Source organism: Colobus angolensis, unplaced genomic scaffold, assembly GCF_000951035.1.
Source record: "Colobus angolensis palliatus isolate OR3802 unplaced genomic scaffold, Cang.pa_1.0 Scaffold140, whole genome shotgun sequence".
Classification (NCBI taxonomy): domain Eukaryota; kingdom Metazoa; phylum Chordata; class Mammalia; order Primates; family Cercopithecidae; genus Colobus; species Colobus angolensis.
Window position 1 is genome coordinate 2,191,506 of NW_012114489.1, and position 7,225 is coordinate 2,198,730.

At 39.8% G+C, this 7,225-nt stretch overlaps 1 protein-coding gene across 1 annotated transcript in view; it reads left to right on the top strand.

Annotated features, from left to right (window-relative positions):
• The window catches only part of ZFX (zinc finger protein, X-linked), a 68,854-nt gene that overhangs the window by 1,472 nt on the left and 60,157 nt on the right, over positions 1–7,225 (top strand). The window contains exons 2-3 of the mRNA XM_011935121.1: positions 1,211–1,306; positions 2,200–2,310. The gene's annotated coding sequence lies outside the window, so the exon portion shown is untranslated. The remainder of the gene's footprint in view (positions 1–1,210; positions 1,307–2,199; positions 2,311–7,225) is intronic.

Here is a 7,225-nt window from a genome sequence, read left to right on the forward strand (position 1 = left end):
CTTCCTGCCTTGCCTTCCCCCGCAGCCCCGTGACTGGCTGCAGTTTCCGCTGCGTTTCAGCTGAGCTGCCGCAGGCGGCGACCGCCGCCTCCCGGGCGCCGGGACTATTTCTCCCTCAGCGCCCCCGGCCCTGCGCCTTTACCCCGCGCCTGTAGCCACCCGAGGGCAGTCGGAGCAGGTGGCAGTGTGGACACCTGAGCTTACAGGGCATGCGGGACCCCAGGAAATGTTATTTTTGCTTAAGTCAAATCTATGTGGCTGCTAAGGTGTTTTCGATGCGGTTTTCCCAACAATCTTTACCGTCCCGAGTATCTGAATAAAGAAAAATAAAGATTGATGGGAAAGTTTTTGCCATTCTTTTGTCCTATAGGAAAAAAAATTACACAACACGAAAGCGGAGGAATAAAATTTTGAATCATTCGTACTCATTTATGTGGAAACAACTTTCTTGAAAAACGATTTAAGCAATTAGTGATCTGTTAGTGGTTTTTTTTTGATTGAGAAGTAAGAAGGGCAGACGTTTTTTATTTTCGTATTGGTGGACAACTTAGTGTGGTGCATATTGTGCATTTGCCTGTCATGTTATTTCGATTTTTCATTTGTGAAGTTTTAAGGCGGAGTTTCATCCCCTAACGTACTTTTTTTTATTGCACACTGTACAACTTTCTTGATAAACTGGGAGCCTTCTGTTAGCGATGCACCGTGCTAGATGCTAAGAAACATTAAAAAGGTTCTTGTAATGCAGACGGTGGCTGCAAGAAGTCTTATATTTAGAGGTAGGTGGGGCAAGGTGAAATGCAGTAAAGTGAGAGGTACAACTAATTACTGGGATTTCCGAGGGAAGCAAGATTCCCATTGGAGGATCAGGGAGGGACGGGTTCCTGAAGTATTAATAGGTAGCTTTTTGAGAAGGTTACCGAGGGATGGGTAGGACTTTGTTAGGTAGAGGTGGAGGTGGAGAAAGGACATTTCAAGGGTGAAGCTTCTTCAGTAAACAGTAAGTATTTACAGTTTGGCAAAAGTGGATGGTATTGGTAGGGGAGTGGTGGGAATTCAGGCTAGAAAAGTTAGATTGCAGAAGAGCTTGCTTGCCAGGTGAAGGGTCTTATACTCAAGGGGGGAGGCAGCAGGGGTGCCCTCAACTAGAAGAGTGTTGGCACACCTGAGCTGCACCTTGTTATTTACTTACTTATTTTTTATTTTGAGACAGGTTCTTGCTATATTGCCCCAGGCTGGTCTCGAACTCCTGGGCTCAAGCCGTTCTCCCGCCTCCCACTGCTGTCTGTTTCCTGAGCTGTGCTTTACGGTACTTAGTAGTTCCATTGGACTAGGAAAAGTTTCAGAGTTGAAAAATAATGAGAGTAGTAAGTTGATCAGTGTTTTTTTTTTTTTTTTTTAATCAGAACGATTACAAGAATGTTCAGAAGTTAAGCAAATTTTGCTACTTTTGGAACGATGCATCTCTGTTAAGACAGCTACTCCTTTTTTCTGTCGTGATTTCTCATCCGAAATAATCTTTTGCTCAGAGTTGTCAGAATTTCTATGGTACACAAATAGGGAGGGGTTTCTAACATTTGATTTACCATAGTTGGAAAGTACAGGACTAGTGCTGTGGATTATTTGACGAAAATGAGAAATGAGTATTCCCGTGGTAATTTTTTTTTTTTTTTTGAGACCGAGTCTCGCTCAGGCTGGAGTGCAGTGGTGTGATCTTGGCTCATTGCAACCTCTGCCTCCCGGGTTCAAGTGATTCTCCTGCCTCAGCCTCCCGAGTAGCTGGGACTACAGGACCCTGCCACGAGACGGGGTTTCATGTTGGCCAGGCTGGTCTCGAACTCCTGACCTCAAGTGATCTGCCTGCCGTGACCTCCCAAAGTGCTGGGATTACAGGCATGAACCACCGTGCCCTGCCTGTTTCCTAGAATTTTATGATGGAAACCTTTAGGTGGCATAGATACCCATTTTCAGTTTTTCCATTTTTCTAGACTGTAACAGGTCATGAGCAGCAGTGCTCCATGAAAGGGCTGGAGGGAATGAGAGTCTCATGTTTATTATAAAGGGGTGTGGTTTAGAAAAGTTCGAGAAACAGTGCATTGCATGAAGCTGACTAGAAGTAAGTTGCGAAGGCGGGCTGTGGTTGTTGAGGTGTTAAGGGTAAACATAAACTTAGAAGAACCAGGTGCTTTTATATTTTGACAGCTGGGAAAGACATAGAAGAACTATTAAGAAGATAGAATTGTTTTGCTGCCCAGTACAGCAACAGTGGATGTTCAAGATTAAGATTAGAGTCAAGTTGTGTGATTAAGACAGGTAAGTGTGTAGTTTAGTTTCAATTAGAAATGGTTAAATATAAAATTATTTCTACCTGAAAGGGTAGACCTTGAAACTTTGGAAAATTGACTGGTGGAACACCTTCGAATCCAACCATCCTGGATAAATAAGGTGTTAGTTTTTAATTTCTGTGTATTTTTCAGATAGATGCAGATTTCTTTTTTTAAGAAAACATGCTCACGAATGTGTTCTAATTTTTTTTTCCACATTGCTTTTTGTAAATGCTTACTGTCATTGCAAATGCTTCCCCTCACTGAACCCATCTAGACTGATACTGTCACTGATAATCTTCTTTGTATTACTTGTTCTTGTGTACACTGGCAATTCCAAACTTTTTTTCACTCTTGAAACTACTCAGCTGGTCCTTGAAATCTCTCACCTTCAGCAAAGATTACCCAATCTTTTACTTCACTGAGAAGGGTAGATGGCCATCTGATAAAGAGCCAAGTCTCCCTCCCTTCCCCTTCGTGCCTTTCCTCTGTCTTCACCTAGGCCTTCCTCCTTTTGCCGCAGGGGGGATTGCAGGAGGGATTGCTCTCTCACAGGCCCCACTGCTGCTCTGCGCCTGCTCTTCACCGTGGCTGCCTCCTTAGGGGACCGAGCTCTGTACGTGATGCCGCTCTGTACGTGATGCCGTCTCTTGCATCATTATCCTCTCTTTACAGATATTCCTAGGTTTGCTCATCTTACAAAAACCTCACCTGTCTTCACTTTCTTTTCATCCCACTTATTCTTAAATCCAGTATTTCCCAAATTGGGAAACTTTCACAGCACGTTAACAGGTGTATTATATAAAAGTGCTCTGTGTTTCAGAAACACTGTGCCTTCTCTGTCTTCTATGGTGGGATTCCCCTTAGTTTAGCATTTAATGTATTATATTTGAACTGTGTGTTTATGTTTTTCTCTTCTACACTGTGAATATAGAGACAAGTTCTCATTTATCTTTGTCTCCAAGTACCTGGCATATGGACCATTATCTCTAAAAGCAATCATTTCAGTTATTGGGTGCAGAGAATTTTATGTAGTCGAATAGTTTTCAGCTGTTCAAAATCAAGTATCCAGTCAGTGTGTTTTTCAACTAAGGGATATACATATTAAGGCATACTTATTAGGGCACCAGGTCAAGGAGTAACCCCCTCCCGCCACCCCTTATCTGATTGGAATATGGCCAGCCTATTCTTATTCCTGCCAAATTATTTTTCCAGACAACATTTTATAAAACCCAGGTATCTTGTAATTGTATTTTACTCAAAGGAAGTATACTCTAAGGAAATTGAGTGGCCTTAAGTACACAGCCATTAGGCATTTAAAAAATATATTTAAAAAGTGTTATGGAATATTTTAAAATTACTGAAAATCAGAATCACCCAGATTTAAGATATCTTAATATTTTGCTACATATTTGATTCATATCTTTTTGTTGTTTAAAGAAATAAAATCTCACAGATTCAAAGGGTCCCTCCGCATCCTCTTTCTGTCTTCTTTTCACCAGAAGTAACCACCTGTACCAATATGTATGTACCAAAACAATAGCAGGTATTGCTTGTGTGTTGAACTTTACATAAACAGTATCATAACCATACTTTATATATTATTTTCACTTAACAGTGTGTTTTTGAGATTTATCCATGCAATGTGTTTATCTAGTCCAGCAGTTTTCAAAGTGTGCTCCAGGGATTCCTGGGGATCCCTAAGATTGTTTCAGGGGGTCCATGAAGTCAAAACTATTTTCATAATACTTTTTATTTGCCCTTTTCACCCACATTTTCGTGTATACTATAGGAATACTGTACAGAGGCTGCATGACATATGGTGTCATAATAGATGGAATGCAGAAACACTTATGGGAATCCAGCCGGCTTCTATTAAGCCAGACATGAAAGAGATTTGCAAAAATGTAAAACAGTGCCACTCATTTTATTATTATTTTTTGTTTAGAAAAATACTTATTTTAAAATAAATATGCAGCCATAAAAAAGAACGAGATCATGTCTTTTGCTGAAACATGGATGGAGCTGGAGGCTATTATCCTTAGCAAACTAACAGGAACAGAAAACCAAATACCGAATATTCTCACAAGTGGGAGCTAACTGATGAATACAAAGAAGGAAACAACAGACACTGGGGGTCTACTAGAGGGTGAAGGGAGGGAGGAGAGAGAGGATCAGAAGAGATAACTATTGGGTACTGGGCTTAAATACCTGGGTGGTGAAATAATGTGTACCACAAACCCCCGTGACACAAGTTTACCTGTGTAACAAACCTTCACATGTACTCCCCAATCTAAAATAAAAGTTATAAAAAATATCTCAACAAAAGGGATAAAAAGAATTTAAAAAAGTATTTTTATGGGTTAATAAGTGCTTTTAAAGGTCTCAGTTTTAATTTCTAGTATGATGAACATCTGTAGATACGACCCACATAAAAACTCTTTGTGGTCCTTAGTTTTTGTTTTTTGTTTTGTTTTTTAAATTTTATTGTGCTCCTTAATTTTTAAGAATGCAAAGGAGTCCTGAGACCACGAAGTTTGAAAACTGCTAGTCTGGTTCATTCATTTTATTTGTATTTCAGTGTATAAATATACTGTGGTTTATTTATCTATTCTTGGAGGGACCGATAGGCTGTTTGCAGTTTCTGAATTTCAAACACTACTGCTCTGAACATCCTTATACATGGTTTGTCTTTCTTGGGATTATATACATATAGTAGAAGTAGAATTGCTTCATTTAAGAAGTCTGTGCATTGTCAACTTTACTGGGAATTGCCAAAATGGCAAATTGTCTTCTATTTGACACTCCCGCCAGCTGTGTTTGATCCCGTTTCCCCAAATCACTGCCAAAGGATTAGATTTTCCCAATCTGTTGGGTATAAATGGCATCTCCTTGCTATTTGCATTTTGCATTTCTAAGATTACTAGTGAGGTTGACCTTTTTTTCCTCCATATATTTATTGGCCATCAGAGTATTCTATGAATTGCTTGTGCATATATACCTTTGGTCCATTTTTCTGTTGGATTGTTGCCTCCTCCTTATTGGTATATGGGTTTTATTTATTTATTTTTATTTTTTTGAGATGGAGTCTTGCTCTGTTGTCCAGGCTGGAGTGTAGTGGCACATGGTCTGGGCTCACGGTAGCCTCTGCCTCCCAGGTTCAAGCAATTGTCTTGCCTCAGCCTCCTGAGTAGCTGGGATAACAGACACCTGCTACCACGCCCCGTTAATTTTTGTGTTTTCAGTAGAGACAGGGTTTCACCATGTTGGCCAGGCTTGTCTCGAACTCCTGACCTCAAGTGATCGGCCCTCCTTGGCCTCCAAAAGTGCTGGGATTACAGGTGTGAGCCACTGTGGCCGGCTGGTTTATGGGTTTTATATTCTGGATACTAATTTGTGATTATATATATTTGTGAAAATATCTTTTTCTGGTCTGTGGCTTGGCTTTTAACTCTGTGGAAAATTTTTTATGTAGGACTTCTTAATATGATGGTAGCCAGTTCTCAATTTTTTTCATTTATGGCTTGTGTTTTCTTTTTTTTTTTTTTTTTTTTTTTTTTTTGAGACGGAGTTTCGCTCTGTCGCCCAGGCTGGAGTGCAGTGGCCGGATCTCAGCTCACTGCAAGCTCCGCCTCCTGGGTTTACGCCATTCTCCTGCCTCAGCCTCCCGAGTAGCTGGGACTACAGGCGCCCGCCACCTCGCCCGGCTAGTTTTTTTTTGTATTTTTTAGTAGAGACGGGGTTTCACCGGGTTAGCCAGGATGGTCTCGATCTCCTGACCTCGTGATCCACCCGTCTCGGCCTCCCAAAGTGCTGGGATTACAGGCTTGAGCCACCGCGCCCGGCCGCTTGTGTTTTCTTATGTCTTCAATAAATTCTTCCCTTACCCCAAGGTTGTAGCGATACTTTTTCATATTTAGGTCATTAATTCACCGGAGTTTTTTCTGTATTGTGTGACGTAGGAATCATGTCTTTTTCATGTGGATTTATCAAATAGTTCAGCATTTCTCCCCACTGATTTGTAATGCAACTCCTGAGGTATATCATATTCCCACATATGTATCTGTTTTTAGTTTCTCTCTTTTGGTTTCATTGATCTGTTTGCCTATCTCAATATCTATATTATCCTGATTTAATAATAATGACTTTATAATTAAAACTTAATATATATTCTTTTCCTTCAGGATTATTTTAGCTATTTTCCTCCCTTTGCTTATTTTGGGGTTAGTTTGTCAATTTCTGTGAAAACTGTTGGATTTTTGTATTTGCCTCAAATTTATAGAATAAATACATAGATTCATGTAAATAAATGCTAATAGAGCTGGGATTTGAATTCTGGGTATGTGCTACTACTTTTCATAAAGCTCTTGCACAACTTTTATTAGATATTTTTGTTAGATACTGTGTAATTTTTGTTGTCATTGTGAATAGGATTTTCTTTTAGTTATAATTTCTATTATTGCTGATGTATAAGGATCACTGTTGACTTATATGTATTGATCAAGTAACCTTGCTGAACTCTCATCATATTACGTAGATTCTGAGGTACACTTTTCCTACCTACATCTTCACATATCTGAAATCAAAATAGATCTTTGATGGTGTCCTATAATCACTGTTATCTAGGCAGCAGTCATGATGTAGTTATCATTGCCTACACATGCACAAACTTGGTCAGGGCTCTTCATTTTGTCATCACTTTAAATGAGTATGTGCATTGTTGTATTGTTATTTCATGCCAAATAATAAAACTGGAGGTGGAAGAAATTGCAAAGTGGGTGTCTGCCTTGAAAGAAAATCCCATAAATAATAATGGATCATTTTAAGAAGTGCTGCATCACCAACACTCTTATTGGCAGAGCACAATATTGTTAGCAACAGTTGAACAGTTTTAAGTGGAAAAG